Source organism: Vipera berus (assembly GCF_964194415.1).
Source record: "Vipera berus genome assembly, chromosome: 7".
Lineage (NCBI taxonomy): Eukaryota > Metazoa > Chordata > Lepidosauria > Squamata > Viperidae > Vipera > Vipera berus.
Genome location: NC_138209.1, coordinates 14,233,862 through 14,246,644, shown reverse-complemented (window position 1 = coordinate 14,246,644; position 12,783 = coordinate 14,233,862). Strand labels below are relative to the sequence as shown.

The window sequence follows — 12,783 nt, the reverse complement described above, 5'->3', positions numbered from 1 at the left end:
TAAAACAGTACCGAAAAAAGTGACTTAGGACCAGTGCTTTTTTTGTAAAAGAAAAAGGTGCCGGAACTCACACATGTCATATAACCCACCTTTTTTGGTTCCATCCAAAAAAGGTGCCGGAACTCCGTTCTGAGCGTTCTATGACAAAAAAAAGCCCTGCTTAGGACCATTTTTCAGAATTAAAACCACTGAAGCATCCCCACGCTCGCGTGATCAAAATTCAGACTCTGGGCAACTGAATCCTATTTTATGACCGTTGCAGTGTCCTAGGAGGGTGACGCGATCCTCTCTCTCCACCTTCCGACAAGCAAAGTCAACGGGGGAAGCGAGCCAGATTCACTTAACAACCGCGTTGCCAACCTAACAACCGCCAGGATTCGCTTAACAACTGTGGCCCGAAAGGTCGTAAAACGGGGAAGCCAGATTCACTTAACAACTGCTTCGCCTTAGCCCCAGAAACGCCGGGCTTCACCGAGGTCGCAAGTCGAGGACTAGCTCTACTTTTAGGGCGCCCAAGGACGAACCGAGCCGGAGTTGTTTTCCCCACCGACGAGAGGAAGGCTGGCGGGGCTCCGCGCCGGCTCCACCTCCTGGCGCGGCGCTGGGGCCTCTTCGGTTCCTCCCCGCCCTGCCTGCCTGCCTGCCTCTGACGCGCCGGTCCCTTTCGCCTCGTGCGCTCCCTCAGCTCCTCTTCGCCGTTCAAAGGGCGGCCAGGCGGGCGCGAAGCAGCAAGCCGGTCCGAGCGCTGGCAGCGGAAACAGCCGCCTCCCTGCCCCGACGCCGGGCGAGCGAGCGAGCGAGGGAGGAGGCACCTGCCCGGCCGCTCAAAGCAACCCAACCCCGCCGCTTCCGACTCCTTCAGGGGTGTGTGTGTGTGTTTGTGTGTGGTGTCTTCGCAGGCTTGGCGCTCGGCTGGCGGGTCCTCCTCACCCGCGGAGGGCTGCGGGGAAGGCGCGCTCGCTTGAGGAATCTCTCCGCAAGGTCAGCCCGCCTGACGTCTGCGCAGCTGCTGCAGCGGCGGCAGCGGCAGCCGAGGAGGAGGCGGCAGCCGGTTCCTCCTGCCCTGCTGAGAGAGGTGAGGAAGCCGCGACTTGCAGAGCGGGCGAGGCGCTGCTCGAGCTCTGGGAACGACGGGCGAAGAGGCGCAACGCCTCGCCTCTTAACGGAGAACCCTTTCCCTGGGATAGCCAGGCGGGACGTGCTGTGGACTGAGGGGGGGGGGGTCGGGGGTGGTTGTTGGGGGTTTTTTTGGTTGGTTTTCTTCCCTCGCTCCCTTCTCGGGAATTCCTGTTTTACTTCGGAGAAAAATCGGCGTTTCCCAGAGATGCTTGAGTAGAGCCTAGCCCAGGGGTCGGCAACCTCGGCTCTTTTATGACTCGTGGACTTCAACTCCCAGAATTCCTGAGCCAGCATAGCTGGCTCAGGAATTCTGGGAGTTGAAGTCCACGAGTCATAAAAGAGCCGAGGTTGCCGACCCCTGGCCTATCCTGAGCGGCTGGGGGGAGGTGGGGGGTGGGCTAGATGACCTCTACGGGAGATCCCTTTCGAGCGTTGGGATCCTATGAGATCGGCCGGGGCCGGTCTGCTTTGCAGCCTGGCAGTACTTTGGTTGGCAGGGCTAAGTACTGTTAACTTGGGAGGATTCCTCTGAGCTACAGGTCTTAAAGAGGCAAGAAAATGTTTCACAACTGTTTTAGAGCCTTTCGGCATTTTCTTCTGCTCGGGGTGTAAAACGACGCCTCTCCCCCTTCTCCTCCTCCTTCCCCCCCCCAGGAAAAAAAAACACCCCTGGGGTTTCTATTGCACGTGGGATGGTGGAGAAAGTTTTTAAAAAAATATATAAAAAGGATTGCCTTCGTCTTTCCTCTAATTTATACCTGATCTAATCCCAAATAACATTCTCCTGTTGTCCTTGTTTAAAAATTGGCTTCCTCCCTCCCCCCCCCAAACTTCTCCAGAGAAGGAATTGAAGGACACCAACAATTTTTTTATTTTTTATTTATTTTAATTCCATTTATATCCTGCCCTTCTCCGAAGACTCAGGGCGGCTTACAAGCTTAGCAGTAGCCTTCATTCTATGTATATGCCTGCTTGTTAGGGCTTTCACACACCCCCCCAAGCGGCATTATTACAAAGTCAGCTTATTGCCCCCAACAATCTGGGTTCTCAAGATTTTGCAGGGGGGGGGGAAAGGGGAAAAAGAAGGAATAGAACTGAGGCCCGGAGACATGTCGTGTGTGCAAATTGTTTGTATTTATTGGGATGGCTGGATGAATTATTCTGAAAATAAAACCCGCTGGCATTTATCCCTCGTGCAAATTCTGCCTTGAAGAGACCCTCCGTTCATTAGGTCATTGGGGCTGGGGATGATGGGAGATGTAGCCCAAAACGGTAGAGAAAGGAGGCGCCTGCAGACATAGAGGAGTATTCCGGTGTGCAGGAAATCAAAGTTTCCGGCCAGCCTTGATTTTGCCCATTCATAAATGCAATTCACACAAGAACAGATGTTGTTACACTCAGTGATGGCTTTGTGAGAGGGATGACTCAGGCTTCGTTGTGAGAACGCAGCCTTTCTACATACGTCTTGGGTTTGCTGAACGATGCCCAGCTTCCACAGGCGTGCAAACTCCAGCAAGATATGGCAGACAAACGCTCCCCAGTAACTCTGTTTGGGAGAAGTGTGCATTTCTGTTTACCACATACATCTACCTCCCTGTTCTTTAAAATAGCTTTAAACATATTGACTTCCCTCTTCCTGTTTCTAAGGAGTGGTTTGTCTACAGATAACAGCAAGCTACACAAGATAGCTGTGTGAAGGTGCTATGAGAAAACAATGAAACCTTGAGGTTTTTTTAAATCAGGGGGAGGGAAGTTAAAGATCCAAAAAAACAACAACAACCCCAAAGACAAAAGCACCAATTCTTTTTGAAAGAATAATAGCATATCCTGTTGGAGCTTTTGACCAAAATTTCTACCAACTGAAAATGTCTGCTCATAGTCCACCAGGAATTTTTCCTGTAAAAACACCATTTTGACATGAATGGAACTGGGTGTAAATATTGGACCCTTTGTCATCGTATGTTTTGCTGCAGTGTGATTAGCTTTCGGTGGATTTTTTTTTTCTTCTTCATTTTATTTTTTTGCCATCCGGTAGGGAAGAGTCATCACCATAGCAACACAACTGTCACAGCCTCCAAATGCTGCCCCGGCACAGGTGATCAGAAAACAACGCAACAGCCTCAGAAAAACAAAAAAAACAGGCTAGTTGCTTTGTTGGTTAACTCTCGCGTTGATGTTTCGGGTCCTTGGTTGACTAGTTGCGGGGACAGACAGGAAAAGCCTGAGGAAGAAATATTTGCATTTTTACAAAAATGCTATCCTATGAATTGTCTGTGTTGACCCATATATCGCTTAGGCCATCTTTTTAAGTTGGGAGAAGTGCATTAAAAAATTGTGCTGTTTTCTCCTTAGGTCTGTTCACTTACAAACCGGCCCATAGCAAAATACATGCGCCCTACAGAGGTAGAAACAGGATGAAAGAGAAAAGGCAATGCAGAGAAAGATTTGAGTCTCTGCTCAGTATTGAAGCTAGATGGTGAGGTTACGTTGATCCAGTTGCTGTATTGCTCACCGCCTTGTAAAGAGTGCTAAGATGGTAACTTAGATATGTATTCAGCTCTATGTTTTCTTTGCTTGTTTGTGACAAAATGAAAGCTTTAGGAGTGTGAGATAACGAACCCAAATCGGATTGGTTCACCGTCTGGCCTAATCCTGTCTACTTTGCAAGGGCACTAACGTATCAAATAAGAGTTTTTCCCCATTGACTGCTATAGCTTTTCAACCCAGTGTCAGATGTCCGCATTTTGGGCACTCGGCAATTGGCTTACTAGTCAGTTGTAACTGACCACATCACATAGCCATGATTTATGACATCTTTGCCAGTTTCCAGACTTTAGGGGCAGCTTCTAGCAAAAAAAAAAAAAAAGTCCCATTGGAATATTTGGATTCGCTTAACATGGCAATTGCTTAAAGACCACCATAAAAAAGTTTTAAAATAAAGTCTGGTCCCATGGATGCCTCAACTTATGACAGAAGTCGTATCATGACTTATGACAGAAATTTCAGGCTTCATTACAGTCGTAAATCAAGGACCATTTGTCTTAGGCCTCGAAGATATATGGTAGTGATGCCCCTATACCAGAGGTCTTCAAACTTGGCCCTTTATGTGACTTGTGGACTTCAACTCCCAGAATTCCTCAGCCAGGCATGCTGGCTGAGGAATTCTGGGAGTTGAAGTCCACAAGTCATAAAAGGGCCACGTTTGAAGACCCCTGTCCCATACTTTCGAGCAGCCTCGCTGCCCCCTCGCAGAACAGCTAAATGGAACAGGTAGGACTTGATGACTATCATTCCCCTGAATCTTGTTCTTCATATACTCCAGGGAGCAATCAGCACCAACCAGGAAAGTAACATAGGGTGTTCTCTATTCTCCCATTTCCTGTTCAAAATAAATTCAGTAAAACAGTGGTTCTTAACCTTTTCTTCACCCTCTGCTCCTTTTAAATACCTTTTGTGGCCACAGACCATGGCCACAGACCCTCAAGTCTTAACTCAAGATTTAAACCATAACATTTCTTCAAGCCTTCTCGGACTCCCCTGTGACAACATTGCGACCCTCCCCCTCCAGGGCCACAGGTTGAGAGCCACTGCGGTAAAGTATGGCTGTGTTTGTGACTGATGCTATCATTTTACCACAAGTAAAAAAGAGGGGAGCTGCATCTGGAAAAATGGCAGCAAAAGTATGGGTATTCTTTGTTACCTGTTAACCAATAAAGGAGAATATTTGTACCTCAGGGTTGAAATGAAGGGTCCTTGGTGCTCTTTGAACTTGATTGTTTTCTTGCAGGTGTTTCATTACCCAAACTAGGTAACATCGTCAGTGCTTTTAACTTATGGCAGTTTGGCTTGCTGCAGTCTGGAAATGCAAATTGTCCTTCAGCTTCTGGCATTGCTGCCTTTGCCCTACAGATGATAAAAGGGAGATCCCAGTGATGAACTTGTTGAGAATCTTGGAAGTGATTTTTGCTAAGGTAATTGGTTACTCTTGGGAGGAGAGAAAGAGATTCAGGCCATAAAGATCCCAGAGTGACCTTGCACCAGTCAGTAACTCCATTCACACAGTTATTTTGAAAAGATATCTGCAAGGAAATACATGGTAGGGATAAAAGCGTGCGTGTGCGCGCGCATGCACACGTGTGCATATACTCTGTGTGCTACCTGAGAGAGAAGCAAGTAGCCTATTGAATTGCTTATGTGCTTTTAACCCATCAAAATAGATTGCGGTCTGTCCGGGGGAAGGGGGGGGAAGGTCTAGAGCTAGTTTTGCATATGCAAATTTCCTTCCTTTCCCTCCTCCCCCATTTCAGAAAGTAAACTCATGTTTCTACTCCTGCAATGCAAATGAGCACAGTTTGGCATTATATTTACTGAACTGGGTAGGAGATTTCAGAATGACACGGCGATTAGATAGATTTAGTTGCTGTTTCTATCTTGTTCGGAGACTAGTGGTGCCCAGAGCATCAGGAAGGTCTAATTCTAGAAAACCTGGAGTCCTAACATATTCCCCCCCCCTTTCAAATTCTGTCAGCCGTGTGACATGTGAACCAAACAATCCATGCAGGCGTTAGCAGGCAGGGGATGTTTTGGTAAATGTTGCTATGTGCTGTAGATCTCAACAGTGGCATTTGCCACCTAGCTGCCTGAAAGAAATAGAGCTGTTCCATTTTCTGTTGAGTTCTACCCAAAGTTGGAGATTCATTGAACTGCTGGTATGTAAAAGCCTGCTGGTTTTAGCGGTAAGTTCTTTTTCTGGTACAAATAGATGTGGGGATGCAGGAAAGGGAAGGAGGAAATGAACCAAACAATGCATTGTGTCTGAAAGAAGGGAACCCTTTTTCACAGAATTATATCTGAGTGTAGCAATAGCACCAGCTGCACTAAGAGAGCTTTGCTGTGATCACACACACACACACACGCCCTAGTGACATGATTGCTGCAGTGTATTAACTATGGGGCTACCTTTGAAGTCTCCTTAGACATTTATTTGGTTCAAAACACAGTTGCTAGCTATAATCTGGACCTTCTCTTGAGACATATAGCATCCTTAGTGGTTTCCATTTGCTTCTAGGAAGAGGCTGATTTCATTGTTCACATTTATAGTTGTTTAAGTGCCTTCACATGTTACAAGATTTTTGCAGATGCAAACCTTGAGAAAAAAAACACCAGATTGACATGTTGCTGTATAAATGCAGCCAGAATGTTGGTGATTTGCATGTTTGCAAACTGCCTTTTCCTTTTCTTTTTTCTTTTTTCTTCCTTTCTTTTTTCCCCGTGAGCAACCAAGTGCTCACATATTTCCTAGAAACACAGCTGCATGGAAGATTGTCCACTGACTATGAACCCAGGATAGATCTAGGATCTTCTAACTAACGATCATTCATTTAGTAACCGTTCGAAGTTACAATGGCACTGAAAAATGTGACTTATAACCAGTTTTCACACTTATGACCTTTTCAGCATCCCCATGGTCACATGATCAAAATTCAGATGCTTGGCAACTGGCATGTATTTATGACAGTTGCACTATCCCGGGTTCATTTGATCACTATTTGTAACCTTCCCAGCCAGTTTCCGATAAGCAAACTCAATGGAGGAAGCCAGATTTGCATAATGGCCGCATGGGTCAGTTAATAGCTGTTAAGTGATTCACTTAACAACTGTGGCAAAAGTGGGCAAAATGCACTTAACAATTGTCTTGCTTAACAAATTTTGGGCTCATGCTCTAGTCTAATGAATCTACTCCCTGGCATTGTCTCCAGACTGAAAAAGACCAAGCAGTAAGATACTATCATCTTCATCCTCCACAGTGAGTCAGTTGGCTGTTTAGGTCTGGTTAAAATTGGTGTTTTATCCTCACCTAGAAAATTATCAGGGACGCGGTGGCTCAGTGGGTTAGAATGCTGAGCTTGTCGATCAGAAGGTCGGCAGTTTGGTCGAATCCCGAGTGCCGTGTAGCAGAGTGAGCGCCTGTTACTCGTCCCAGCTTCTGCCAACCTAGCAGTTCAAAAGCACGTAAAAATGCAAGTAGAAAAATAGGGACCACTACAGTGGGAAGGTAACAGCGTTCCGTGCGCCTTTGGCGTCTAGTCATGCTGGCCACATGACCACAGAGACGTCCTCAGAGAAGCAGCGCTGGCTCTTCGGCTTTGAAACGGAGATGAGCACCGGCCCCTAGAGTTGGAAACGACTAGCACGCATATGCAGGGGAACCTTTACCTTAGAAAATTATCAATCTTTTTGTTGGCCCACTTAATTTTGTTAGGTGTTTGGCTGTCAGATCTGAGCTCATTGCTCAAACACCTAAGTATTTAATTTGCTTTTGTTCCTGATCTTTGCATCCATAAAAACAACAACCAATAAAATATTTTGGGATAAACTTTTATAATGTTGACACCTTTTTTAAAAAAGTTATTTGTGAAAGCTCACTTCAGAACAAAAGGAAAATAAATGGTGGAATGGGACAAGATGCCTTCTTATTTCATGATGAAAGGCCCAGACAGTCATTTGATCTCACTTAAAATATACATTTGAAACTTGGTGGTTAAGATTAACACCCACCCTGGGAAAGCACTTTTTGATGCCAAATTTGCCAAGATTCCCTATGAATACAAATCAGGAAGGATCTCCCAGATTGAAGAAATGGTAGACGCTATCCTTCCATTTCAACCCACGCTCTTCATCGGTGGTCTGTTGAATGTCATTTAAACTCCGTTTGCTTTTCACTTGTTTTTTGCAGACAGCATTAAGAAAGGCTGGGAATCTATAGGCGATATATGCAATACTTGAGAACAAAACCCAGAAGCAAAAGAATTTGCATAAGGCATAAGATTCTGATGTAAAGGCTGGTTTGCCCATTCATGTTTCTCACTTGAAAGGTATGACATTGAGGTATTGTGGTTTTCCTGTAGCCTTTAATAGGATTTACGTTCAGTTTCTTGGAAGAACAAACAATACCTTTGCTTTTCTAAATGTGATTTGAAAAATTCATCAATTCTGCATCCTGTTTCGAGCAGTATCAGAAAGATGCAGGAAATGAAAATTTTGATCTTCTATTTTTTTTTGGTCTTCCTACCTTAGTTTATCAAGGTATAAAGCCACTGGACAATGGATAAAATTCAGCATCCATTGAACATTCTTAGTTGAAAACAATAACAGAAATTGGATATATTTAATGCTTAAAATCTCTAGTGAGCTCATTTTATAACCAGAGCAATAGATGGTCATAGCTATAGACAGATTGGTTTGTGGTCCCAGAATGCATGTTTTTTTTTTAAAATTCCATTTATATCCCGCCCTTCTCCGAAGACTCAGGGTAGCTTACAAGCTTAGCAGTAGCCTTCATTCTATGTACCGTATATGCCTGCTTATTAGGGCTTTCACACACACCCCCAAGCGGCATTATTACAAAGTCAGCTTAATTGCCCCCAACAATCTGGGTCCTCATTTTACCTACCTCGGAAGGATGGAAGGCTGAGTCAACCTTGAGCCTGGTGGGATGCGAACCTGCACTAATTGCAGGCAGCTGGTGTTACTTAAGGAGGCATTAGCCCACTGCTCCACCAAGGCTCTTATATGTTGGTAGATTAAGATATTGGAAGATGGCCAGGGATAAGTTAATAAGCAACATTTTATAACTGCAACTTATGTACATAGGTTATGTGTGAAACTACCTGATAATAGTAAGTCTGGATGTTTATCCATTCCATTAGATAAGATTCCTGTCATTCCCAATCTGAAATCCTGAACGGCAACTCAACTGAAATTCTCTAGGGGACTACATGCAGATGCCATATTTTGCAGTTCTTTGTGCCTTAGTGACAGCATGCTAATCAATGCTTCATTTCGTACCTGAAAGACACAATGCAAAGGACCAGTATAAAAATAGACCACAGTCATAGCCATAATGGTGAAAATATCCCAAAGTCTTTTTTTAAAACACAGCCTTAATGGATTTGTTTCTTTATTATTCAGTATAGAATAGAATAGAGCTGGAAGGGACCTTGGAGGTCTTCTACTCCAGCTCCTTGCTCAAGCAGGAGAACCTATACCATCTGAGACCGGTGATTGCCCAGTCTCTTCATACTGCCCAATGCCAAATGACTCTGAGCAGCTCACAGTCCACCAAGGCAATATATATATATATAGAAAAGAAGAACAAATCAGACTCAGAAAAACAAAAGGAAGAAGAGCAAAAATATATTGAGTTGGGCAACCCCACCTACAACTGACATCCAACAAAAGGGTCCCCAATCACCCAAGGGAGAACAGCCAAGGGTTTGAGGTGTTCTGGATGCCAATAGGGTGAAAGCCAAATGGAGGACCTCATTCTTGAGGCACTGCAGCCAAGAAGGCACACTTCCTGGGTCCTTATGGATGCCATTCTTTAATCAAAAGAATCCAAAGCATGCCAACACTGTCCGTTAAAATCAGTTGGGTAGGCACCTCAGAAGATAGATCTCAAGCAACTAGGCTCTTGATCTGTATGTCTTTATAAATCTTAACCAGCACCTTAAATTGCACTGGATTGGAAGTACAAATAACCAGTGCAGCTCACGGAGCAGAGATGTGACGTAGGTACACTGAGGCATGTCCATTACTTTCTCTACTGCTGAATTCTGGAGTACAGTAGTTGAAGCTCACAAGTGATCTTCAAAAGCAACCTCATGTAGAGCACATTACTGTATAATAGTCAAGCCAGGAGGTGATTATGGAATGCATGAGTGTCTACAGAGCCTCTCAATCTAGGAATGGAGCACAACTGACACATCACATGAAGCTGTGCAAAGGCCTTCCCAGCTCATTGAGCAGGAACTGTAACTGACTATGTGCCATTGTTAAATGGGGAAACACAATCTGTCCAAGGTCAAAAATGGAATATCCCCAGATCTAGACGACTCAAACTCCCATAGCCATTCAGTTTTGGTAGGACTAAGTCATAGGCAGTTCTTCTCTATCTAGATCTCCAGGCACAGGGACAGGACCTTGATAGCATCAGTTGACCAGTCTGGGGTCAAAAGACATAAATGGGTATCAGGAGCATGCTGGTGATGATTCGAGCAATAGTTATGAAAGACATCATGGCTAGTCCTGCTAACGTTGAAAAATATGGATTTGCCTATTCTCTCTCACTCTCTCTCCAGCCCATATGCATAAACAAAAAAATGATAATATGTATTTTGCATATAGGTAAAAAGACTTCAAACATTGGAGCAGCATTATATTTAAATTTATTTTTTTGCACCTCTAGACAGCATATCAAATGTTCCCTCCTATTTTTCCCACAGTAACAACCTTCTGAGGGGTTTGGACTGGGAGACAGTGACCAACACAAGGTCTCCAACTGGTTTTCATTCCTAGGGAAGGATTAGAACCCATGGCCTCCCAGTTTCTGATCAGCACCTTAAGCACCAAGCTGGCCCTCCAGTTACACTGTGCAATGAATGAAAATGTGCCTTTTAACCAAATTGCCTCAGCCTCCCACATTGCCTGGAAATTGTGGAGTTGCTGTCCTTATGAAGGGCACTAAGGTTGGGAAAACTCTGTTTTGAGTAGTTTATCAACTGATTAAACAATGGAAAGGTGAAATCGTAGCAAGTTTGAATAGATTGATATATTTCCAATCTATTTTTGTGCACTTTGAACTCTACTGATATTTTGCTGAAATAAAGACTTGTGAAGACTGGTATTGTAACTGTGGAAATTTAGTTACTTATTATATCTGTAAAAATCTTTAGACCAAAGTTAGTAGCTTTGGGGAAGTGAGGAAAAAAAGCCTTTTTAAATTGGTATTTATTTATATATTATCAGTGTTTGTCAAACTTGGCCACTTTAAAAATTTGTGGACTTCAATTCCTAGAATTTTCCAGCCATGGATCTCAATTCCCAGAATTCTCTAGCTTGCCGGCTGCGGAATTCTGGGAGTTGAAGTCCACTTGATTTAAAGTGGTCAGGTTTGACAAACACTGATATAGGTTGCTATAATCTGGTTTGTTTGTTTTTTGTTTAAAATGGTGCTGCCCTCAGAACAATGGTGAGCATTAATCACTTTCCTCAACATAAAACTAAGTGGGAGAGACATTAGAAAGGAGAAATGAGCAAATAGGCAAATTTAGAACAGGTCGCTTGTGAAGAAAACAGATTTCTGCTACAGAAAGATCAATGCTTTGTTTGGAAACATTTCTTTGTCTTCCAAACAGTGAAGGATAGGATAATTAGCTAAATGAAGGAAAGTGCATCTTTACAGTCTGACGGTACTGTGTTTAGAAGGCCATTGCACAAAACGATCTTTAGGCATTAATTTGAGAGAGTCATGGAGAAAATCACTCGTATTTGGAGAGCCCTTTCTTGACTGCTAAAAAGGTTGGCTTTATATAGCACTTGTTATATGAATACAATTAATTGGTGAGGCAGGTTCTGAAATATTTAAACCTTTACTGTGTTTTATTGCATGCACTTTTTTAGGCAAGTTCTTCTGGAAGACTTTATTTTCAGATTTTTTTTAAAAAGCGGGTAACGGATAAATAAAGTTCAAATTGCACCAGGAAACCAACCATTCACTAACGCTGTGATATAGCAAGAGAGAATGTAATAGACATATCTGATACCTTTGTGGACTGCCAAACTGGAAAAAGATAGTTCCATATTTTCTTTTGGTTGTAAACCTGAAAGTGCTACTGGAGATGGACTTCAGTTTACTGGCTAATGTATTTTGCCCAAATTAGTACATGGTGTTTCATTTCTATCATAGTTTGGCCTGAACCTTATATCTATTCCATGTTTGGTGATTTTTTTAAAAAAATAGAATCTGTTCTTCAGATTTCTCAGTGCTAGGACTGATTTGCAAACTCAGTACCAACTCTGTTGGTAACAGTGGCCCGCTATCAATAATAATAACAACTGCAGAAGTAATCACAGCTTCACACCAGTATATCTGCCCATTAAGCGAACTACTTATCAAGTTTATGTGAATAGCTGTTCCAGTTACCAGAACGCCCAGTGAATAAACATCCCACTGAACAACAGGACTTATTATACTGTCTAAGATTAAATAATACCGGTAGTCCTCGATTTATAACCATTCATTTAGCAATCATTGGGGATTACAACAGTTGTGAGAAAAATGACTTATGACTGGTTTTTGTGCTTGCAGCATCCCCACAATCACGTGGTCAAATTTGAGCGCTTGGCCATTGGCACGTATTCACAATGGCTGCACCATCCTAGGGTCACATGACCTCCATTTGTGACTTTCCAGTCAGCTTTGGACAAGCAAAGTCAATAGGGGAAGCTGGATTTGATTAATGGCCACATGATTTGCTTAACAACTACAAGGATTTGTGTAATAATCAGGACAAACAAAGGTTGTAAAATCAGGTGTGACTCACTTAACAACTGACTTGCTTAGTAACAGAAATTCCGATCCCAATTGTGGTCATTTGTAAGGCTTCCTTTGAGCTGGGCTCAGTTGTGACGTCTTCACAGACATTGATCTGGAGTTTCCTTGGCCCATATCTAAGCGGTAATTGTTGCCTGCTTTCAAGATACTGTCAAGGTTCCGACTAACAAAACCAACCAAGCAAACACCTTCGAGACATTCCGATCTCTTAATGTGAAACTTTATTGAGTACATCACTTCGGCACTAATGAAAGCAAAACCAGGTCTGG

General features: G+C 43.6%; 1 protein-coding gene across 2 annotated transcripts in view; it reads left to right on the top strand.

Moving 5' to 3' along the window:
- The first annotated feature begins 459 nt into the window (after positions 1-459).
- Positions 460-12,783, top strand: part of GPRIN3 (GPRIN family member 3) — a 31,734-nt gene continuing 19,410 nt past the window's right edge. Inside the window, exon 1 of one of the 2 annotated variants that reach the window (XM_081332764.1) lies at positions 460-864. The gene's annotated coding sequence lies outside the window, so the exon portion shown is untranslated. Of the gene's footprint in view, positions 865-7,935; positions 7,995-12,783 lie in introns of those variants that run through there. The other variant, XM_081332765.1, reaches the window with a different exon arrangement.